General features: G+C 43.4%; 2 protein-coding genes across 23 annotated transcripts in view; one reads left to right on the forward strand and one right to left on the reverse strand.

Annotated features, from left to right (window-relative positions):
* The window catches only part of NFIA (nuclear factor I A), a 507,433-nt gene that overhangs the window by 425,855 nt on the left and 55,671 nt on the right, over window positions 1-25,907 (forward strand). The window lies entirely within an intron of this gene.
* TM2D1 (TM2 domain containing 1) overlaps window positions 1-25,907 on the reverse strand; it is a 201,435-nt gene that overhangs the window by 2,412 nt on the left and 173,116 nt on the right. For both annotated transcript variants that reach the window (XM_073544623.1, XM_073544624.1), the window contains exon 7: window positions 23,716-23,746. The gene's annotated coding sequence lies outside the window, so the exon portion shown is untranslated. The remainder of the gene's footprint in view (window positions 1-23,715; window positions 23,747-25,907) is intronic.

Here is a 25,907-nt window from a genome sequence, read left to right on the forward strand (position 1 = left end):
AATGAGCCCTTAGAATGCATATTATATTATCATATGAGCAGACAGATGCCAAAAGTGCTCCCCACAAAAAAAGGTATGGACCAACCTGAGAGATTACCATAATTCATACAATGGTATCCAGTAGAAAACTTGCACGTATTTACAAATTTATACCAAAGTTTGATATACATAGAGTGGCGTGTAAAGTTTGTGAACCCTTGGTCAAAATAATTGTTATTATGAACAGGTAAGCAAGTTGAAGATGAAATGATCTCTAAAAGGCCTAAAGTTACAGAGGACACATTTCCTTTGTAAATAAATTATATACTATACCGTGTGTGTGTGTATATATATATATATATATATTATATATATATATATATATATATATATATATAAAATATATATATATATATATATATATACATACTTAATGGGTGCCAAGATGTTCTTTTCCTGAAATTATGTGCCCTTTTTTCTCCACGCATACTTTTGATCATTGTGACCAAAGAGTTTTATTTTAATCTCATCGGTCCACAGGACTTCTTTCCAAAATGCATTGCATACTTCTGACACTGAATTTTATGGTGAGGACACAGGAGAGGTTTTCTTCTGATGACTCTTCCATGAAGGCCATATTTGTGCAGGTGTCTCTTAACAGTAGAACAATGTACCACAACTCCAGAGTCTGCTAAATCTTTCTGAAGGACTTTTGCAGTCAAGCGAGGGTTCTGATTTGCCTCTCTTAGCAATCCCACGAGCAGCTCTCTCTGAAATTTAGCTTGGTCTTCCAGACCTTATCTTGACCTCCACTGTTCCTGGTAACTACCATATCTTAATTAAATTTCAAAATGAGGAAATGGCAACTTGAAAACGCTATGCAGTCTTCTTACAGCCTTCTCCTGCTTTGTGGGCCTCCACCACTTACAGAGTGCTAGGCAGCTTCTTAGAAGAACCCATGGCTGCTGTTTTTTTTTGTTAAAGGAGGCTGGGTGTTTATACAGCTGGGAAATTTGCATGACCTGGCCTTTCCTAAAGATGATAGTGAACAACCCATAACCCTGACAGGCTAATGAAGGTCTGAGACCTTGGTCAACGTTATCTGAGCACACATATCTACAAGGGTACCCAAATTTTTGCATCGGCCTATTTCCCTTTTTGTAATTAATAAAATGAAAAAAAAAACAAAAAACCTAACAATATACAGCTCTGGAAAAAATTAAGAGACCACTGCACAATTTTATAAAAATCAGCTTCTCTACATGTCTGACAACCATTCCATTCCAGTGTTAGTTGAATTCCAACCAGAGTACACCTCATTCTTTTTAATGTGCTTCTGATTAGGTGATCACATGAACCAAATCTAGTTTAACAAAGGAAAGTATAAAAACCCTGCTGTGGTGTTTACAATCCTCTTGCAATAGGACAAGCTGAATGGCCAAACAAGTGCTAGTAATATCCCAAAAGTAATAGGAATGAAAAAATAACTTTTAAAGAATAGTCTTGAGTGAGGAAAAGAAGGGCTCAATTCTGGCTTTACTAGCAGAGGGATACAGTGAGCGTCATTTTGCCTCCAGCCTTAAAATTTCTAAGAAAGCAGTCCATTACAACAAGGTCAAGCAGCAGACATTGGGGACAACAAAGCTACAGACCGGCAGAGGGCGAAAACGACTCTCCACTGACCGGGATGACTTGTCATCTTATTGGAATGTCACTCAACATCCGCAGGATGACATCAAGTGACCTACAAAAGGAATTGCAAATGGCAGCTGGGGTGAAGTGCACGGCAAGAACAGTTCATAACAGGCTCCTAAAGTCATGTAAAGCTAGAAAAAAAAAGCCTTTCATCAATGAGAAGCAAAGGAGAGCCAGGCTGAAGTTTGGCAAAGACTATAAGGATTGGACCATAGAGGACTGGAGTAAGGTAATCTTCTCTGATGAGTCTAATTTTCAGCTTTGCCCAACACCTGGTCATCTAATGGTTAGACGGAGACCTGGAGAGGCGTACAAGCCACAGTGTCTTGCACCCACTGTGATATTTGGTGGCGGATCGGTGATGATCCGGGGATGCTTCAGCAAGGCTGGAATTGGGCAGGTTACTCTTTGCGAAGGATGTATGAATCAAGCCGCATACAAAGTTGTCCTGGAAAAACAGTTGATTCCTTCTGCTTAGGCAATGTTCCCCAACTCTGAGAACTGTTTTTTTCCAGCAGGACAAGGTGTCATGCCACACAGGTAGGTCAATCAATGTGTGGATGAAGGACCATCACATCAAATCCCTGTCATGGCCAGCCCAAACTCCAGACCTGAACCCCATTGAAAACCTCTGGAATGTAATCAAGAGGATAATATTAAACAGGAAGTTGCAAGATGAAGGGGTTATCTAGAATGAATTATTGTTTTACTATGCGCCTAAGAACTAATACGCAGGTATCTGCTAACTACCTGCCTGTTGTGCCCAGTGCCATTTTCTGCTGACACTAAGCAGACAGACCGCTCCTGCCGGTAATTCATTGGCTTCCGCTGACATCATATAGTCATCAACAGTGCAGTGCCTCCTTTCCACTCTTCTCTGTTGATGGGGCATGACTGCTGATGCCATGCTGATTGACAGCTGGCTCCCTGCTGTCTAACTGTGAGGAGCCGGCTATCAAACAGCATGACGTCTCGACAAAGCAAACTGGAAGAACTACTATCCTGTTGATGTGGAGCAGCTGAATCGCCGGCAGGAGCATTCTGTGACAGCTCTTAGGGTACCGTTAAACTTAGCGATGCACCAGCGATTCCGACAACGATATGGATCGCTGGTGCATCGCTAAGTGGTCGCTAGTGAGCTGCCACACAGGCAGATCTCACCAGCGACATAGCAGGGGTCGTTACTTACCTGTCAGACGCGGCGATCCTGACGTCCTCCCGCCTGCGTCCACGCGTTGCTCGTCGGCACCAGCAGGAAGCGCCCGACGAGAAATGATCCAGGACGTTCTCGTGCGACCAGCGATGAGCAGCGGGGAAGCCGGTCGGAGGTAAGTATCAGACATAGCGATATCGCTAGCAATATCGCTGCTACGTCACAAAATCGGTGACGTTACAGCGATATTGCTAGCGATATCGCTATATGTAACGGCGGCTTTAGCTAGCACCGATTAGAACAGGCAGGTAGATTCCTTTAACAACTACCTGCCTGTTAGTTTTTAGTCTCAAAGTAAAATAAATACGATACTCCTGGACAACTCTTTCACATTATATTCATTAGTGATGAGCGAACTTGCTTGGATAAGGTGTTATCTGAACATGCTCGTAAGCTAACACTGTGTCTTCGGGGTGCTCGAAAGATATGTTTAAGTCCCCATGGCTGCATGTCTCGCAGCTCTTTGACACCCGCAACACATGCAGAGATTGCCTGTTTGTTAGGGTACCGTTACACCTAGCGACTCACCAGCGATCCCGACCAGCGATATGACGCGGTCAGGTTCGCTGGTGAATCGCTGTGTAGTCGCTAGTGAGCTGCCACTCAGGCAGATCTCACCAGCGACATCGCAGGGGACGGGGATCGCTACTTACCTGTCAGACGTGGCGATCCTGCGTCCTCCCGCCCGGCTCCACGCGTCGCTCGTCGTCACAGCAGGAAGCGCCGCAGGAAGTGGACGACGAGGAATGATCCAGCAGCTTCTCGCGCGATCAGCAATAACCAGCGGGGGAGCCGGTCGGAGGCAAGTATCACATGCAGCGATATCGCTAGCAATATCGCTATAACGTCACAAAATCAGTGACTTTACAGCGATATTGCTAGCGATATCGCAGTGTGTAACGGGGGCTTTAGGCAATCCATGCATGTATTGTGGGCTGTCGAACATGCAGGCGTGGGGAATCAAACATATTATTCCAGCACGCCAAAGTCCCTCGGTTAGCACCCGAGCACATTCGCTCATCGCTAGTATTTATCTATTCCAGTTACTGTTCAGAATAAACTGTTGTGTGTGTGTGTACATGAGGAATAACACTATTTCTGGCCATTAAATGACTTCTGCATTTTCATCAGTTTTCACCCTTTGTGGGCTCTATTTCTAATTTTCAATTGTCTCTGAGCTAGTGGATATCTTTTATACACAGCATACTCAGACATGAGTGATTCCTGGTCTGTCTCTATGTAACACGCGTTCAGAAGTAGTAGCAACATGGAGAACATAATATAGCAGTACTGAGTAGTGTAGCTATGAATCCAGCTCGGAGATAAGCTAAATTACTCATTAGCTTCAGCGCAATCTGCGTACTTGTTCTGCATCTGCTGTTTTCTCACTCTACTCCGCAACCCTCCTCCCCTCTCCTGTCTCTATAGTCTTGAATATGCAGCTGTAAGTTGATCCCTCAGTGAACTGGCAGTCTCTCTTGCTTCCGCTATGATGGATTTAAGCTTGTTTTTTCAGAGTGAATAATGAGTTTAAGAGGCAGGGGTATAAGAAGTGGAGAAAGAAGCAGAATTCCGTGATAAGATATATTACAAAGTTTCTTTTATTTACTTTATGCTATTGATTTGACTTATGCAAACTTTTTTTGGAAAGGACTGCAATCATTTTAGCAATTGCCTAACATTCTGCAATGTATCTACTAATAGTAATTGCACTTTAGTAATTGGCTCAGTGTCATAATTAGGGGCACCTGGATTATTCCTCTTGGAGGAAGGAGTTAAAGAGCTTCTTTGTGTCTTTCAGCTCCCCATGGCCCAGTGGCGCCTCTCTCCTTATCTGTAGGGTAGTGCTATGATCTATATGACAGCTTCCTGATAAGTGTGTTTGTTCTTGAGGTTGTTTTCCTTTCTTGGTCATGGTGCAGTATGGATAGTTTGAGTGGTGGGAGGCGAGTTGTCTTATTAAAGGGCTGTTCTCCGGCTGTATGATCATCTGTTGCCATGATGGTTAGAATGCATAGAATAGTAGGGCAGCCAGAAGTAGAGCTCACGGAAAGTCCTGTTAGACAGCTGCCAGATTACATAATGTATATAGTGTGCCAATGCATAAATCCATCATGCATAGAATCGTAGAGTTGGAAGGGACCTCCTGGGCCATCTGGTCCAACCCCCTGCTCAAAGCAGGATTCGCTAAATCATCCCAGTCAGATATCTGTCCAGCCTCTGTTTGAAGACTTCCATTGAAGGAGAACTCACCACTTCTCGTGGCAGCCTGTTCCACTCATTGATCACTCTAACTGTCAAAAAGTTTTTTCTAATATCTAATCTGTGTCTCCTCCCATTCAGTTTCATCCCATTGCTTCTAGTCTTTCCTTGTGCAAATGAGAATAAAGTTGATCCTTCTACAATGTGACAGCCCTTTAGATATTTGTAGACAGCTATTAAGTCTCCTCTCAGCCTTCTCTTTTGCAAACTAAACAATCCCAAATCCTGCAACCTTTCCTCATAAGACAGGGTTTGCAGACCGGTCACCATTCTGGTCGCTCTTTTCTGAACTTGCTCCAGTTTGTTGATGTCTTTTTTAAAATGTGGTGCCCAAAACTGGACACAATATTCCAGATGAGGTCTGACCAAAGAGGAGTAGAGGGAAATAATGACTTCACGTGATCTAGACTGTATGTTTCTGTTAATACATCCTAGAATTGCATTTGCCTTTTTTGCTGCTGCATCACACTGTTGACTCATATTCAGTCTGTGATCTATTAGTATACCCAAGTCTTTTTCACATGTGCTGTTGCTTAGGCCTATTCCTCCCATTCTGTATATGCTTTTTTCATTTTTATTGCCCAGATGTAGTACTTTGCCTTTCTCCCTGTTAAAAACCATTCTGTTAGTTGCTGCCCACTCCTCCAGTTTATTTAAATCTTTTTGAATCCTCTCTCTCTCTTCTCTAGTATTAGCTATCCCTCCTAGCTTTGTGTCATCAGCAAATTTAATCAGTTTACCCTCAATTCCTTCATCTAAATCGTTGATAAAGATGTTGAACAATACAGGGCCCAGGACAGAGCCCTGTGGTACCCCACTTGAGACATTCTTCCAACTGGATGTGCAGCCATTTACGACCACTCTTTGGGTCCGGTCACTAAGCCAGTTATGAATCCACCTAACAGTTGCCTTGTACATTCCATACTTAGTCATTTTTTCAATAAGGATTTTATGAGAGACTTTGTCAAATGCTTTGCTGAAGTCAAGATATACTATATCTACAGCATTTCCTTGATCCACCCAATCAGTGATACCGTCATAGAAGGAAATTAAGTTAGTCTGACATGACTTATTAGTTACAAACCCATGCTGACTCTGTTTAATCACTTCATTCTTATCCAGGTATTGACATACATGTTGTTTAATAATTTGTTCAAAGATCTTTCCTGGTATAGAAGTCAGACTCACCGGCCTATAGTTCCCTGGGTCCACCTTCTTCCCCTTTTTGAAGATAGGAACAACATTTGCTCTTCTCCAGTCTTCTGGGACTTCTCCTGTTCTCCAAGAATTTCCAAAGATTATGGAGAGGGGTTCAAAAATTTCTTCTGCTATCTCCTTCAGTACTCTGGGGTGTAATTCATCTGGTCCTGGAGACTTGAATTCATTTAGGTTAGCTAAGTGTTTCCTCACTATCTTTCTGTTTATAGATATCCTGGATTCTTCTATTCCCTTAATAGGACAGTGAATAACAGTTGATGTTACATTTCCTTTCTGAGAGAAAACAGATGCAAAATAGGAATATAAAAGTTCAGCCTTCTCAACATCCTGTCTTACCATTTCATCATTTTCATCCTGTAAAAATCCTATAGCATCTTTGACTTTTCTTTTACTTTTGACATATCCCCAAAATCCTTTATTATTGCTTTTGACATCTCTTGCAAGCCTCAATTCATTTTCAGCTTTAGATAATCTGATTTGTGTCCTGCAGGTTCTGCAAACAGCATTATATTCTTCTTTAGATATGCCTCCCTCTTTCCATTTTATAAACATTTCTTTCTTCCTTTTTAGCATGTGCTTAAGTTCTGTGTTCATCCATCCTGGTTTCCTTAAATGCTTCCTATTCTTCCCTCTTTTCGGAATTGTTAACAACTGTGCTTTGAGAATTTCATTTTTCAAGATTTCCCATCCTTCCTGGACATTTTTGTCTTTAAGGATATCCAGCCATTGGATCCCTCCAATTCTCTTTCTGAATCCCTTAAAATCTGCCTTTCTGAAATCTAACCTTGACGTCTGAGTCTTCACAGGTCTTCCTCCTCTAGTTATCCAAAATTCTAAAATAGCATGGTCACTACCTCCTAGGGTCCCAGCCACTTTTACCTCCTCAACCATTTCCTCCCTGTTTATAAGGATTAGATCCAAGGTAGCAGTTCCCCTTGTTTTCTCCCCTACCTTTTGGAAGATAAAGTTGTCAGCAAGAGAGGATAAGAATTTCCTTGACCTGTTAGTTTTGCCTGAGAGAGATTCCCAACAAATGTCTGGATAGTTGAAATCTCCCATGACAACTATGTCATATTTTTTGGAGAACTTGGCCATTTGATGCATAAAGAGTTCATCCATATCTTCAGCTTGCACAGGCGGCCTGTAGTAAATGCCTACAATGGTGTCCTTTCCATTGTTCTGTCCTTGTATTCTTACCCAAACAGTTTCCACAGAACTCCCAGTCTCTGAAGCTTCAATCTCTGTGCAGATATACGCGTTTCTAACATACAATGCGACGCCTCCTCCTCGTTTATCAAGTCTGTTTCTTGCAAATAAGTTGTATCCTTCTAGCCTTGTATTCCAATCATGTGTATTGTCCCACCAAGTTTCAGTGATTCCAATGACATCATATTTCTTTTCCTGTGTTAGTAGTTCCAATTCTCCTTGTTTGTTGCGCATGCTTTGTGCATTAGTATAGAAACATTTTAGTTTGTGATTGGTTTCTCTTTCTCCAATATTTTTATTAATTAGATTCTTTTGTCTTTGTTCTTCCTTTCCACTTCTAATAGCAGAGTTCTCAATAGCATTTGTCAGGTGTATGGCTTTTTCTGGTCTTTTGCTTCCCTTCCCATGTTGTTCTAGTTTAAAGCTCTCCTTACAAGTGTAGCAAGGCGACTTCCAAATACATGCTTTCCATGCGTGATACTGTGCTAAAGAGCTGATTATCTAAGCTTATCATATGAGATACTGATACAGAGAAAAAGTCCAGCACAATATTTTTCATTAACAGTCTGTTGATCTGTGTATCTAAGCATATCAAACGTATCATGAGTCATACTAACGACTAAACTGGTATATCTGAGCCTGAGATAATGTCTGTTGAGCCGCTGTATCTAATCCTATCCTGTGTGATACTGTCTGCTGAACCGCTGTATCTAATCCTATCCTGTGATACTGACTGTTGACCTGTGTATCTAATCCTATTCTGTGTGATACTGTCTGCTGAACGGCTGTATCTAATCCTATCCTGTGTGATACTGTCAGCTGATCCGCTGTATCTAATCCTATCCTGTATGCTGAGCCGTGTATCTAATCCTATCCTGTGTGATACTGTCAGCTGAGCCTCTGTATCTAATCCTATCCTGTATGCTGAGCCGTGTATCTAATCCTATCCTGTGTGATACTGACTGCTGAGCCGTGTATCTAATCCTATCCTGTGTGATACTGTCAGCTGATCCGCTGTATCTAATCCTATCCTGTATGCTGAGCCGTGTATCTAATCCTATCCTGTGTGATACTGACTGCTGAGCCGTGTATCGAATCCTATCCTGTGTGATACTGTCTGCTGATCCGCTGTATCTAATCCTATCCTGTGTGATACTGACTGCTGAGCTGTGTATCTAATCCTATCCTGTATGCTGAGCCGTGTATGTAATCCTATCCTGTGTGATACTGTCTGCTGAGCCGTCGGATCTAATCCTATCCTGTGTGATACTGACTGCTGAGCTGTGTATCTAATCCTATCCTGTATGCTGAGCCGTGTATCTAATCCTATCCTTTGTGACACTGTCTGCTGAGCCGTGTATCTAATCCTATCCTGTGTGATACTGTCTGCTGATCCGCTGTATCTAATAATCCTATCCTGTTTGATACTGACTGCTGAGCCATGTATCTAATCCTATCCTGTGTGATACTGACTGCTGAGCTGTGTATCTAATCCTATCCTGTGTGATACTGACTGCTGAGCAGTGTATCTAATCCTATCCTGTGTGATACTGACTGCTGAGCTGTGTATCTAATCCTATCCTGTGTGATACTGTCTGCTTAGCCGTGTATCTAATCCTATCCTGTGTGATACTGACTGCTGAGCAGTGTATCTAATCCTATCCTGTGTGATACTGTCTGCTTAGCCGTGTATCTAATCCTATCCTGTGTGATACTGTCTGCTGAGCTGTGTATCTAATCCTATCGTGTGATATTGTCAGCTGAGCGACTGTATCTACTTCAATGATTTCTAAATCTACCATGCGTGATAGTATCCGCTGATCTAGTGTATCTAAGTCAACCCTGTGTGATACTTCATACTGATCCAATGTATCTTAATCTATAACGTATGATGCCACTTAATTGATCCCCACTACATTCCCGATACGTTCATGTATACCCTCAGTGCAGTCCTCTCCCCTTGTTTAAACTAGATTTCTTGTACAAGTGTATTATATAGTATTTTAATGGCATTTTTCCCCAGGCCCCGTCATCATTTCTTATCTACAGAGTAGATTTCATGCAACCCTAAAACACAGAATAATTATTGGGCATGTTTTGTGTCAGTAAGCAGCCTGGTTTATGAGCTAGTAAAACCGCCATCCCTTGTATAAGTCTCCTGTCAGCCCAGGGAACACAGAGCTGCACTATACCATAGGTGTCACAGTCTGCCCGAAGCGCCAAACATCTCACCCACTTCTGAGCCTTCTGACCGGAATCCGCGAGGCTTGCTTCATTGACATCACTCTGCTTACTTTTTAAGACTTAGCACCAAGATTTTCGCTTGAAGCAAAATATGTAGCTTTTTACAGTATACCTATCAGTATTTGTACCGATCCTGAATTGTATCCTGTATTATACTCCAGAGCCTCACTCACTATTCTGCTGGTGCAGTCACTGTATACATACATTACTGATCCTGAGTTACATCCTGTATTATACCCCAGAGCTGCACTCACTATTCTGCTGGGGCAGTCACTGTGTGCATACATTACATTACTGATCCTGAGTTACATCCTGTATTATACTCCAGAGCTGCACTCACTATTCTGCTGGTGCAGTCACTGTGTACATACATTATATCACTGATCCTTTACTGATCCTGAGTTACATCCTGTATTATACTCCAGAGCTGCACTCACTATTTTGCTGGTGCAGTTATTGTGTACATACAGATGTGTGAAAGTGTTTGCCCCCTTCCTGATTTCCTCTTCTTTTGCATGTTTGTCACACTTAAATGTTTCAGATCACCAAACAAATGTAAATATTAGACAAAGATAACACAAGTAAACACACAATGCAGTTTTTATTTGAAGGTCTTTATTATTAAAGGAAATAGAAATCCAAACCTATGCCCTGTGGGAAAAAGTGTTTGTCCACTAAACCTAATAACTGGTTGGGCTGCTCTTAGCAGCAACAGCTGCAATCAAGCGTTTGCGATAACTGACAATGAGTCTTTTACAAAGCTCTGGAGGAATTTTGCTCCACTCCTCTTTACAGAATTGTAGTAAATCAGTCACATTTGAGGGTTTCCAAGCATGAACCGCCATTTTAAGGTCATGCCACATCATCTCAATCAGATTACTGTCAGGACTTTGACTATGCCACTCCAAAGTCGTGATTTTGTTTTTCTTAAGCCATTCAGAGGTGGACTTGCTGGTGTTTTATCATTGACCTGCCGCATAACCCAAGTGCGCATCAGCTTGAGGTCATGAACAGATGGCTGAACATTCTTCTTCAGGATTTTTTGGTAAACCGCATAATTCATGGTTCAATTTATCACAACAATTTTCCAGGTCCTGAAGCAGCAAAATAGGCCCAGACCATCACACTTCGACCACATTTTTACTGTTGGCATGATGTTCCTTTTCTGAAATGCTGTGTTACTTCTACGCCAGATGTAATGGGACATACACCTTCCAAAAAGTTCAACTTTTGTCTCAACAGTCCACGATGATCCCCAAGACGTTTGGGAGAATACTAAGGTGTTTTCTGTCAAAACTGAGACTGGCCTTTACGTTCTTATTGCTTAGCAGTGGCTTTCGTTTTGGAACTCTGCCATGCAGGCCATTTTTGCCCAGTCTTTTTCTTGTGATGGAATCATGAACACTGACCTTTAACTGACACAAGTGAGGTCTGCAGTCCTTTGGATGTTGTTGTGGGTTCTTTTTTGACCTCTTGGATGAGTTGTCACTGCGCTCTTGGGGTAATTTTGGTTGTCTGGCCCCTCCAGGGAAAGTTAATTTCTATTGCATGTTTTTGCCATTTGTGGATAATGGCTCTCACTGTGGTTCACTGCATTCCAAAGCTTTAAAAATAACTTTATAACCTTTTCCAGACTGATAGACAATTACTTTGTTTCCCATTTGTTCCAGAATTTTATTGGATACTATGGTCTACCTCACTTTGTCAGGCAGATCCTACTTAAGTGATTTCTTGATTGAGAACAGGTGTGACAGTAATCAGACCCGGGTGTGGCTAGGGATTGTGAACTCAGATTCCCAAAGATGTGATAAACCACAGTTACTTTATGTTTTAAGAGTGGAGGAGGCAATAAGTTTTTCACACAGAGCCCTGTAGGTTTGTATTTCTTTTTGCCTTCATAATAAAGACCTTCATGTAAAAACTGCATTTTGTTATTTCCTGTGTTATCTTTGTCTAATATTTATATTTGTCTGGTGATCTGAAACATTTAAGTGCGACAAACATGCAAAAGAATAGGAAATCAGGAAGGGGGCAAACACTTTTTCACACAACTGTACATTACATTACTTATCCTGCACTGATCCTGATATTAACTTTCTTAATAATTAAGAGTATGTTGGTAAGAGAAGTGAAGCAGATTCCCGATACCATAAAAGTTCTTTAGTTGCCAAGTAACTTTTGCTGCAAGTGAATCTTCGATTTAAATGCAGTTCTGAATATGTAGATATGACCCATAAAATAACTGAAATTTCCGTTTCCCTTTAAACCATAGATTGCAAGAAACAGAGACTTAACTTAAAACTTCTTGGCCCCTATGCAAAATTAGATCTCTTATGGTCCATTGGGAACTCTTAGGCTATGTGCACACGGTGCGGATCCTCCCGCGGATTTTACTAAATCCGCAGGTCACATGACCTGCATTTTTCCTGTGGATTTCTTCCTTTTTTTTTGTGCGGTTTTACTGCCGTTTTTGTGCAGTTTTCCACTGCGGTTTTGTAGAATGGAGCAGGTGGAAAACTACAGCAAAACCGCACAAAAGAATTGACATGCTGCTTTTTTTTTCCGCACAAAAACCGCGCTGAAAAATCCGCAGCGTGTGCACAGCGGGTTTTTTTTTTTTTTTTACATACGCTATAATGGTACTGTACATCACCTGCAGTTCTGCTGCAGATCCGCAGCAGAATCCGCACCGTGTGCACAGACCCTTAGGCACCTGGACTCTGATGCAGCTGCCACCCCCCTGCATGTCCTATAGCTGCGCCTCCAGCTGGACATCGCATGTCCCTGCTGACACTTCCTCAACATACAGTCTTGTGACGCGTTGTAAAATGACGTGTTAGCTGGCAACGTACAGCAGTCTGAGTAACGCGGCACATAAATGCATCCTGCAATCACAGCTAAGCTTTCGAGTAAGTCTGATAGTGCAGAGCTGATGAATTTCTAGTAGTAACGGTAAGCAGAATTCTGAGAGTGACCAGAGTATTAGACATAATGTAACTTCTTATAACGAGTTTCTGCAAGAGCTGCATTCTACCACATGTAGGAGGCAGATATAGGTTTACTGTGTCGGGTACTGTGATGGAACACTTTTACTGACACTTTTAAAGGGGTTTTGTTGCTTTGGCTTTTTTGAGAGTACTCCAGTATAAACGCTTTGTTAGCAGCACTGTTCTAGGGTATTGTTATGGAGTACTGAAGCTGGCAGTGATACAAGGTCACGCTGGGTATCGGTATTATGAGGCGCTTTGGCTGGTCCTGGTTTGGGAGTTTTGAGGTTTGTACAGTTCTGCAGGTATTGTCCTAAAGACATTGTGGTTGTCACTATTATGGGGCACCGTTGCAGGGCATGTTATAGGAGTAATGTGGTTGATTCGGGTACTCTTTTATCATGACACACTGACTTGGATATTTCCAAGGGTCCCCTGGCTGCTGATATGGTAGTATTGTAATAGGGGGATTGCGGTGGTCCTGTTACAAGTCACTGTGCTGGGTGGTATTATGGGGCTGATGGTCAATTTATAGGAATAGTGTTTCCGGTATTGGTCTTGGGATACTGCGGGCAATACTCTTTTGGTGGCATTATAACCTGATCTGTTGTAAGGGTACTGTGGCTCTAGTTCTGGGCGTATCGTAGGAGCGGTATTGTGGCTGGCTCTGTAATAATGTCGTCTGTCTATCATCTATAGGGTGTCTCACCACGTACTGTATATACCCTCCTATCTCCTGATACCGAGCCCTGTTTCTAGGCAGCGCTGACGTCTCTTTAGTGCACAGTGACATCTATGGGCGTCGTGTCTCGTTATACCTGGCACTTGTTTTGGCATTTGTCCTCCGTTTTTACCGGACACTTAATAAATAACACGGTCAACCCATATAATTACCCGGAGAGCCGAGGGTCATTAATGAGAGTATGTGTTGGCTAATTCTTGCCGTGTTTATAAAACGCTCTACATAATAGGGGTTTTGTGCACTCAATAGCCCGTCCTCGAGCGTCGCTGTGATCTTGGGTTGTTTCATCACATAATCCCGGTACTGTACAATAAAACGGCTGGAGATCGGCCGCCGGGAACGGGCAACTTTTCTAAAGAAATCCTAAAATAATAAGCCAGCGTTTTTTTGTTTTTTCTTTTAATTGATTGTCTTCGCCCGACTCTGCTAACTGTTACTGTGAAGGTGCACGGAAAAGCGCGCAATTAAAGGCGGAAAGCGTGTAATTACAGCGCAGCCGCCTCTGTACAGAGGAGGGGACCGCAGCCGAGATGAGGAAATATTTAAACAGGAGATTGCTCTGTCCGTTTCCCCGTAATGAAGAGCTTAGGTTCATGGTATTTTAAATTAACCATGTCGCCCCACGCTGGGGTTGTGTTCGCCGGACCAATGAGAAGTCGCCCTCCCTTTGTGGAGCCGCTCAATAATTACTAAGCACAAGTATAAATGAAAGCTCTATTGCAATCATAATTTGCACTTAGATAGATGCCAGGGGCGTCACGCCGAGTTAATTTGGAATTTCCCGCTGCACAGACCAGGAACAGTGTTAACATGTTCATCGCAGATATGTTAAGTCCACGGAACGTTCATTTTACAGGCAAATGTATTTATGGAGGAGAAGAAGAACCGATCAGTGGCGATTGTGCGGGGGAGTGCAGCTTAGCGGCGATTAAGAGGAGGAGGTAGAGATCAGCAGCGGTTAAGAGGCAGTACCGATCAGCGGCAATCAGGAGGAGGGAGTACAGATCAGCAGGAAGTAAGAGGGGGGTACAGATCATCTGTGATGATGATTATGGGGATGCAGACTAGCAATGAATAAGGGGTTGGAGTTCAGCTCAGTTGTGATTAAGGGGAGAGCTTGGGCCATCGGTAATTAAAAGGCAGTAGAGATCAGCGGTGATTAAAGGGGACAGGGTGCAGATCAGCTCCAATTAAGATGGCTGTGTTCAGATCAGCAGTGATCAAGAGGGGAGATTACAGTTCAGCACCAATTAAGGTAGGTGCAAATTGGCTGCTATTCAGAGGAGTACAAGTCAGCCTTTGATAATGGAGAGTACAGATTTGTGGCATTTCAGAGACGAGTATATATCAGCAGTGATTAGGAGTAGAGATCGGACGCGATTGGCAATACAGAATGACCACAAATTGAAGGGAGAGTAGAGATGTGCGATCATGAGGATGGGATAGGGTACAGATCATAGGTTAGTGACGAGCAGTGGGAAGTAAAGTAGAGATGATTTTTTTATTTAAAGGGGATGTCTCATCTTGTTAAATAAGTAAAATTGCAACGTGCTTGGAAAAACGAGCAATTTGCCTCTTATGACAAATCCTCTCCATTATCAAAAACGGAAGGATTTTTAATTCTACAGTGCACTATATGTTGGCCTGGGTTATTGGCCACTGCTGCAGAGTATCAGTAGTGGCCTGGTAGTGGCCTGTTTCCTAGGTAAGGAGCACGCACTTGCAAGATCATTGCTTTAGAGCCTTCAATTCAAGCTCTTCAGTGTCCGTGCGCTCTTGTGGTGCTGCGGAGGCCGAGCTGTCTTTGCTTGCAGCATACTGGAGCGCACTGTTGGGACAAGCTGTGTGACCATGCCGAACTGTCAATCTCTAGAAACCAATCAGCCCTACTGCATGCAAGAAGCAGGTGGCCAAGGAGCAGTGCGCTCCTGAAGACTGAACTCGAGATAAAGGAGGAGTAGGCAAGTTAAAGATCTGCAGCAATGAAGGGATAAGAGCAGAGTGGTGCTTAATGTGCACAAGACAAATGTATGTACAGTACTTGGGGTTATCTCATCCTATCATCATAAGGGAAATTAACTTCTAGGTGTTCATGTATCCTACAGCATCGAGAGGGACACAGAGGGGCCCACAACAAAACTATAATGGTATGTCAATGCTAGTTCCCAGCTCTACCTTGATTTCTGAATAGTGGAGGCTAAATGTAACAAAAAAAATTAGAAATCTTTCAATTTTCATACTGGCCACAAGGCCTAATACTACTTAAGCTGTTGTGTTCAAATTACTTTTACGTCTCATTATTGTCACAGACAGAATTACAATGATTGATAGCATCTTTATATACTGTAGATAATACAGGATCCACCATTCAGAGTAGGCGATGTCACAGCTCACCTCCTCCTTTACAATGACTGATAACACCTCTATATACAGTAGATAACACAGGATTCACCATTCACAATAGGTGATGTCACAGCTCACCTCCTCCTCCTGTACAAAGACTGATGACACCAGGGGTGAACCTAGCCTCTGCTGCCTGAGGCGAACAGCAAAATGACGCCCCACACACACACACACACACAAAGTAAATTCTCATATTTATCCTGTAAAACTGAGTATAGTAGTGGACATTTTACATAGTAACATAGTTAGTAAGGCCGAAAATAGACATTTGTCCATCCAGTTCAGACTATAAAATTCTGTCAGAATAAATCCCCAGATCTACGTCCTTCTAAAGAACCTAACAATCACTGTAAGATACAATATTGTTATGCTCCAGGAAGACATCCAGGCCTCTCTTGAACCCTTCGACTGAGTTCGCCATCACCACCTCCTCAGGCAGGGAATTCCAGATTCTCACTGCCCTAACAGTAAAGAATCCTCTTCTATGTTGGTGGAAAAACCTTCTCTCCTCCAGTCGCAGAGAATGCCTCCTTGTGACCGTCACCTTCCTTGGTATAAACAGATCCTCGGAGAGATATTTGTATTGTCCCCTTATATACTTATACATGGTTATTAGATCGCCCCTCACTCTCTGGGTATTGTAGTTCCCCCATCCCCTTTATTAATTTTGTTGCCCTCCTTTGTATCCGCTCTAGTTCCATTATATCCTTCCTGAGCACCGGTGCCCAAAACTGTACACAGTCCTCCATGTGCGGTCTAACCAGGGATTTGTACAGAGGCAGTATAATGCTCTCATCATGTGTATCCAGACCTCTTTTAATGCACCCCATGATACTGTTTGCCTTGGCAGCCGCTGCCTGGCACTGGCTGCTCCAGGTAAGTTTATCATTAGCTAGGATCCCCAAGTCCTTCTCCATGTCAGATTTACCCAGTGGTTTCCCGTTCAGTGTGTAATGGTGATATTGATTCCTTCTTCCCATGTGTATAACCTTACATTTATCATTGTTAAACTGCATCTGTCACCTTTCGGCCCAAGTTCCCAACTGATCCAGATCCATCTGTAGCAGAATACTATCTTCTCTTGTATTGACTGCTTTACATAGTTTTGTATCATCTGCAAATATCAATATTTTACTGTGCAAACCTTCTACTAGATCGTTAATAAATATGTTGAAGAGAAGAGGTCCCAACACCGACACCTGCGGTCCCCACTGGTCACAGCGACCCAGTTAGAGAATATACCATTCATAACCCCCCTCTGCTTTCTATCACTAAGCCAGTTACTTACCCATTTACACACATTTTCCCCCAGACCCGGCATTCTCATTTTGTGCACCAACCTCTTGTGTGGCACGGTATCAAACGCTTTGGAAAAATCAAGATATACCACATCCAATGACTCACTTAGTCCAGTCTATAGCTTACCTCTTCATAAAAACTGATTAGATTGGTTTGACAGGAGCGATTCCTCATAAACCCATGCTGATATGGCGTTAAACAGTTATTCTCATTGAGATAATCCAGAATAACATCCCTCAGAAACCCTTCAAGTATTTTACCAACAATAGAGGTTAGACTTACTGGCCTATAATTTCCAGGTTCACTTTTAGAGCCCTTTTTGAATATTGGTACCACATTTGCTATGCGCCAGTCCTGTGGAACAGACCCCGTCGCTATAGAGTCTCTAAATATAAGAAATAATGGTTTGTCTATTACATTACTTAGTTCTCTTAGTACTCGTGGGTGTATGCCATCCGGACCCGGAGATTTATCTATTTTAATCTTATTTAGCCGGTTTTGCACCTCTTCTTGGGTTAGATTGGTGACCCTTAATATAGGGTTTTCTTTGTCTCTCGGCATTTTACCTAGCATTTCATTTTCCACCGTGAATACCGTGGAGAAGAAGGTGTTTAATATATTAGCTTTTTCCTCATCATCTACAACCATACTTTCCTCACAATTTTGATTTAGATAAATAGAAAAAAAAGGTGTCCAAACACAAGGATGTCAGCGGCATCACACGCACATAGAAGAACACCACAGAAATATCCAGAACAAGGGTCATTAATGGCAATGGTAGGCCTGGCACAGGGGCAGACTGGGACAAAAACGCAGCCCTGCCACACAAATCCCACCAGCCCACAAACTATAACACTCCTCACCCCGATCAGTGAAATTTTGCTATACTTTGTTGTCCCCTCATCACTCTCTTTAAGTTATTTGAAGAGCCACATGTGAATGGCACCACAGTGCGTATGACTGACCACAGCTCCATTTACATGGTGCTCTTCAAAGCTATGTTTCCCAGGATCATGGGGGTCCCAGCGGTCAGATCCACAACAAACAGAAAGTCATCCCCTATCCCCACATAATGCTCCATACAGTATTATGTGCCCCATATATTACTTCGTACAGTATAATGAGCCCCATATAATGCTCCATACAGCATAATGGGCCCCATATATTACTTCGTACAGTATAATGGGCCCCATATAATGCTCCATACAGTATAATGGGCCCCATATATTACTTCATACAGTATAATGGGCACCATATATTACTGCATACAGTATAATATGCACCATAGATTACTGCATACAGTATAGTGTGCACCATATATTACTTCATACAGTATAATGGGCCCCATATAATTCTTCTCCCCAAACCCCGCTGCTCTGGTCTCCTCAGTGTATTCTGATCCTCCGCACTGCTTGGCACAGGGACATCATTAACTTTACGTATATAATTGTCCACTTGGACTGATAGTAATAGTGATTTGTTTGTACTCTGTTGTCTGGGGCTGTCCCACTTTATGGGGGTGCTGAGGGCATATGATTATACACCAGTAAAAAGTATGAGAGGCTCAATATGACCAGTGCCACCTAGTTTCCTACCCCTCTTATTCTACTGGTACTGTGGGCACACTGACTGGTACTGAGGAAATGAAAGAAAGAACAGAGAGAGAAAAAAAACAGAAAGAACAAAGAGAGAAAGAAAGAGGGGAAAGAAAGAAAGACGGAAAGAAATAGAGAAAGAAAGAACCAAGAGAGAGAAAAAAAATAAAGATTAGAGAGATAAAGAAACAGAGAGAGAAAGATTCTATAAAGATACTATAGCAGCCCGGCTCCCACTGTAGTGCCCACCTGAGCCTCCTGATGCAGGACATGTCATGATCCGCTTACATGGACGGCAACCCCGAGTCCAAGGCGATCCTGCTGTCCGCGCTGTTGGAGGAGGACACAGTGATGGATCTGAAACATTCCCTGAAGTTCATCCATGGTTCCGTCACAATCTCCTCCAGAAATTACCTAATTTCCGTTCAGCTTCTAGCACATCACTTCCGGTAGAACGTCACGTGCGAATTGTAAAGTACTCCGCGAGGTCCGCCGTGTACTCCTGTGTCCGCGGGAAAAGTAAGCTCCCAGCCGGGGCAGTGGGACAGAATCTCTCTCAAAATCGGGATTGTCCCGCTGGGAGGTATGAATGCTCCCCATCATACACCTTGTAGACGTATGGCTCTGCACACATCATAAACACACGGTTCCGCTTTTTATGCCTCGCACACACACACAGCTCTGCTCTGTACACCTCGCACACACACGGCTCCACTCAGGACACACATGGCTCCACTCCATAAACCTTGTACACACGTGGCCACGCTCTGTAAACCTTGTACACAAATGGCTCCACTCCGTAAACCTTGTACACATGCGGCTTTGCTCCATACACCTTGTACACTTGCAGTTCTGCTCCGTACACCTCGCACACACACGGCTCCGTACACATCACACATGTGCGACTCTGCTCCTTACACCTCGCACATGCGCTGCTCAGCTCCGTACACATCTCTGCTCCGTAAACGTGTGGCTCTGCTCCGTGCACCTCGTACACACGCACGGCTCCGCTACATACACACGCACGGCTCCGCTACATACACACGCATGGCTCCGCTACATACACCTCGTACACACGCGGCTCTGCTCCTTACACCTCACACACACATGGCTCCGCTCTGTACACCTCGTACACACGCGGCTATGCTCCTTACACAGGGTCGGGCTGAGACCAAAAAGCAGCCCTGACACAAAAAAAAAATTCACCAGCCCACATACAATGAATGTCCTCACCCAAATCGTAGAACACTGGCAGGTTGTGCCAACTTTTGCTTTAGCTCACACGTATCACATACACACAGCTCACACGTATCGCACACACAGCGCTCACACGTATCACACACACAGCTCACACGTATCGCACACACAGCACTCACACGTATCACACACACAGCTCACACACAAGTAGCTCACGCTCACACAAGAAACTTACACACACGTATCACACAGCTCACGCTCACACACAGCTTATACGTATCACACACGCATGTATCACACAACTCACACACAGCTCACACACACGCATGTATCACAGCTCATACACACAAGTAGCTCACTCACGATGACAGACAGTCCTGCATAAACCAAGGAATGATGCGCACATTACCTGTGATGAGGTCACAGGAGGGGAGGAGTCATGGGTCACATGATCAGGGGGCCCTGACACCTTCCCTCCTGTGACCACATCAATTACAGCCTCTTGCACGACCGCAGCATCAGCGTGCAGAGGCTAAATTGTAGTTGCTGCGGGTAGAGGAGCGCATAATGCCGCCCCCTGCTGCATGCCGCTTGAGCAGCTGGTGCAAGTCGCCTCATTATAGGTGCGGCCCTGGATAACACCTCTATATACAGTAGATAACACAGGATCCACCATTTACAATAGATGATGTCACAGCTCACTTCCTCCTCATGTATAATGACTGATAACACATATACAATAGATGACACAGGATCCCCTAATCACAATAGGTGACATCACAGCTCACCTCCTCCTGTATAATGACTGATAACACCTCTATATACAGTAGATAACACAGGATCCACCATTTAGAATAGATGTAACAGCTCACCTCCTCATGTATAATGACTGATAACACATATACAGTAGATGACACAGGATCCACCATTCACAATAGGTGATATCACAGCTCACCTCCTCCTGTACAATGATTGATAACACAGGATCCACCATTCACAATAGATGTCACAGCTCACCGCCTTTTTTCCCAGCTCAATGCTCTTTCAATAGATCAGCAAATACTGAGAAAAGTTCTTTATAATTCAATGAGTCATATTTAGTCTATTACTGCCTATGAGCGTGTGGCTGCTAGAAAGAACAAGAGGTAGGAGTCTTGTTTTTTTTGTTTTTTTTTTTAAATTCCCATGAATATACAGTGCCTACAAGTAGTATTCAACCCCCTGCAGATTTAGCAGGTTTGATAAGATGCAAATAAGTTAGAGCCTTCACACAAGAGCAGGATTTATTAACAGATGCATAAATCTTACAAACCAAAAAGTTATGTTGCTCAGTTAAATTTTAATAAATTTTAAACATACAAGTGTGGGTCAATTATTATTCAGCCCCTAGGTTTAATATTTTGTGGAATAACCCTTGTTTGCAATTACAGCTAATAATCGTCTTTTATAAGACCTGATCAGGCCGGCACAGGTCTCTGGAGTTATCTTGGCCCACTCCTCCATGCAGATCTTCTCCAAGTTATCTAGGTTCTTTGGGTGTCTCATGTGGACTTTAATCTTGAGCTCCTTCCACAAGTTTTCAATTGGGTTAAGGTCAGGAGACTGACTAGGCCACTCCAACACCTTGATTTTTTGCCTCTTGAACCAGGCCTTTTTTTTCTTGGCTGTGTGCTTTGGGTCGTTGTCTTGTTGGAAGATGAAATGACGACCCATCTTAAGATCCTTGATGGAGGAGCGGAGGTTCTTGGCCAAAATCTCCAGGTAGGCCGTGCTATCCATCTTCCCATGGATGCGGACCAGATGGCCAGGCCCCTTGGCTGAGAAACAGCCCCACAGCATGATGCTGCCACCACCATGTTTGACTGTAGGGATGGTATTCTTGGGGTCGTATGCAGTGCCATCCAGTCTCCAAACGTCAAGTGTGTGGTTGGCACCAAAGATCTCGATCTTGGTCTCATCAGACCAGAGAACCTTGAACCAGTCTGTCTCAGAGTCCTCCAAGTGATCATGAGCAAACTGTAGACGAGCCTTGACATGACGCTTTGAAAGTAAAGGATACCTTACGGGCTCGTCTGGAACGGAGACCATTGCGGTGGAGTACGTTACTTATGGTGTTGACTGAAACCAAAGTCTCCACTGCCATGAGATCTTCCCGGAGCGCCTTCCTTGTTGTCCTTGGGTTAGCCTTGACTCTTCGGACAAGCCTGGCCTCGGCACGGGAGGAAACTTTCAAAGGCTGTCCGTGGAAGGCTAACAGTAGTTCCATAAGCCTTCCACTTCCGGATGATGCTCCCAACAGTGGAGACAGGTAGGCCCAACTCCTTGGAAAGGGTTTTGTACCCCTTGCCAGCCTTGTGACCCTCCACGATCTTGTCTCTGATGGCCTTGGAATGCTCCTTTGTCTTTCCCATGTTGACCATGTATGAGTGCTGTTCACAAGTTTGGGGAGGGTCTAAATAGTCAGAAAAGGCTGGAAAAAGGGATAATTAATCCAAACATGTGAAGTTCATTGTTCTTTGTGCCTGAAATACTTCTTAATACTTTAGGGGAACCAAACAGAATTCTGGTGGTTTGAGGGGTTGAATAATAAATGACCCTCTGAATAAACTTCACAATTTTAAAAAAAAATTAAACAAAGAAATAACATTCTTTTTTGCTGCAGTGCATTTCACACTTCCAGGCTGATCTACAGTCCAAATGTCACAATGCCAAGTTAATTCCGAATGTGTAAACCTGCTAAATCTACAGGGGGTTGAATACTACTTGTAGGCACTGTATGAATGTTAAAAAAAAAAATGTTTTTAAGGTACAAATACCTAGTCATGGGCGAACCCGAACATTAAAGTTCGGGGTCCATACCGAACACCTACTGTTCGGAGCACGAACACCGAACACTGACTTCTCCAGTAAGTCTGTGTTATTGTTCGGGTTCAACACCCCAAACATCGGGTGCGTCCCACACTGTTATGTGCATGACACCGCGAGGCACACCGGCGGCAAGATTACCACTCCCGGTCACAGGCATTGGCTAATGTGAGTACTACTCCTATCAGCCTACGCCTGCTCTCGCTGATAACAGTGAGAGCAGGTAGCTAAATAAATAATTTAAAAAAAATTACTTGAGGTCTGTTCTCTTTTTGATAATTAGCATGGCAAAACTGACAGCTGTGGGCTGCCACACTCAGCTGTCAGCTTTATCATGGCTGGTTCTCAAGAATAGAGGGGTCCCCATTTTTTTTTTTTAATTACGTAAATAATTTTGAAAAACGCCTTGGGGTCCCCCTCAATTTTTGGCAACCAGCCAAGCTAAAGCAGACAGCTGGGGTCTGGTATTCTCAGGCTGGTAAGGGGCCATGGCTCATGGCCCCCCTGCAGGCTAAGAATAGCTGCCTGCAGCCGTATCAGAAAAGATACATCTATTAGATGTGCCAATTATGGTGCTTTGCCTGGTTCTTCCCATTTGCCCTGTCACGGTGGTAATTGGGGTAATATTCATGGGGTTGATTTCACCTTTGTATTGTCCGGTGACATCAAGCCCATGGTTTAGTAATGGAGAGGCATCTATAAAACACCTATCCATTACTAATCCTATAGTTATCTGGTAAATGAAAACCACCCAGAATAAAAATCCACATCCTGTTTTACAAATTTATTTAAAAATAAAGATATACTCACTTTGCGCCCATTCCAATGACGACCTTGTCCTCTGTAAAAAAAAATAAATAAATAAACAACCATATCCCTCACCTGAAAAGCATTGGAGAATGAGGTGCTGTGAGCACAGCCTCAGTGATTAGCGGTATCTAAATTGAGTGGATGTCAATGCATGCACATCAACTTTATCAGACCCTGCAATGCAATTGCGGGCACTGATGAGTCACCATGGCAGCCTGGTACCTGTGCAATACTACAATTACAGGTTCAAGTTCACTAAAGCGTTTGAAGTAAAAAAAAAAATTGTTAAAAGTGCCCCCTCTTTCCCCCCATTAAAATAAATAGATATGGTAACACCATGTCCATGAAAGTCTTGTCTGTAAAAATATAAAATTAACCTATATGGTAAATGCTGCAAAGAGAGAAAAGAATAGGAAATGCCAGAATTGTAGTTTATCAGTCACCAAGCTGCCCTAAAAAATACAATCAAAAGTAGCCCAACCATTGTATGTACCCTAAAATGGTATAATTGAAAACGACAGCTCGCCATGCAACATAAAGAAGCTCTCGCCGCAGCTCCAACAGCAAAAAAATAAAAAAAGTTACGGGCAGGAGTGGGGTTCAAATTTTTAACAACAGATTCTGTTTGTGTGTAGGAAAACCACACCCAGTTTAATCCACACCCATTTACACACACCTTTATCCTATAATATCTTATTTTATCCTATAATACCGTATACTGTCCGGTGATGTCACATTACATTCTATAATACTGTATACTGTGCGGTGATGTCACATCCCATACTATAATACTGTAGGCAAGTAAATGTCCCCAATAGGCAGCATGGGTCTCCAATAGGCAGCACAGGTCCCCAATAGGCAGGCACACAGGTCCCCAATAGGCAGGCACACAGGTCCCCAGTAGGCAGGCACACAGGTCCCCAGTAGGCAGGCACACAGGTCCCCAATAGGCAGGCACACAGGTCCCCAGTAGGCAGGCACACAGGTCCCCAATAGGCAGGCACACAGGTCCCCAATAGGCAGGCACACAGGTCCCCAGTAGGCAGGCACACAGGTCCCCAGTAGGCAGGCACACAGGTCCCTAATAGGGAGCACAGGTCCCCAATAGGCAGCACATACTGACCTGGTGTTGGAGTGGTACAGTACACAGTGACAGGCTGCGTCTAAAGTAAGTGAGTTCCACGGTTGACCAGGCCTCCTGGATGGGCCCCAGGCCTGGCACCGCCTGTCCTGCTCCACTGTGTGCACACACACACACACTGGCAGCAAACCACCGCACGGTCTGCACTGGTGACCGGGCCGGTGATACAATGATGATCTGGCACACAGGCAGGCCACAGACGAGTCCAGCGCAGGCTCAGCTCACACTGGGCAGCGGCACGTGGTGGCTCCTCCAGCTCCAATTACCCGCCAATAGCCGCACTGCACTGCCGCAGGTATCAGTGTGCGGGGGCCGCCAGGGTGTGATCAGTCCAAGTAGTCAGAGCACGTATCAGTGCGCGGTATCTGGCGGGGGGGCTAGGAAGCAGAGCAAGAGTCCTCCTCTGCTCCTCCTGCAACAAAGTATCGGATCGCGGCTCTTGATCTCCCCGGTTCGGGGAACTGGCTGCTTTTTTAACAACCGGTTACACCGAACCGGTGAGAACCGGCTGAATCCCACCCCTAGTTACGGGTATCAGAAAACGGCGAAAGAAGCAAAAAATTTAAATTTTAAAACTTAAGAATTTATTTTTTTTGCTGCTTCTGGTAAATACACAAGTTTGGTGGCACCATAATTGAATCTTGTTACCAGCTCATTTTTATCATACAGTGAATATCTAATAATAATAAAACCTCTGAAAAAATATTTTTTTTTTTTTTTTTTTTACTTTTGATCCCACTTGAATTTTTTTTCCAGTTTCTCAGTACGATAATATGAACAGCATCACTTGTCTCACCCAAAAAAAAAATCTGAGCCCTCATCTGGCGATGTCAATGGAAATAAAAAAAATAAAAAAAAATTATTGCCCTTGGAAGAAGTGGAGAAAAATAACGAAGGAGCAAAAATGAATAATTGCACCAGTCCTGATGGGGAGAAAGAATCATCCGGCTGAGAGATATTTGCAAGTTTAAAACTTTTGGTATGGAGTCACTGCTGCTAGAAAAGGACCAAGAAAAACTTAAAAAATTAGGTGCAGTTAGTGAATAATTAG

This window comes from Dendrobates tinctorius, unplaced genomic scaffold (assembly GCF_039654945.1).
Source record: "Dendrobates tinctorius isolate UK_male_01 unplaced genomic scaffold, ASM3965494v1 ptg000138l, whole genome shotgun sequence".
Taxonomy (NCBI): domain Eukaryota; kingdom Metazoa; phylum Chordata; class Amphibia; order Anura; family Dendrobatidae; genus Dendrobates; species Dendrobates tinctorius.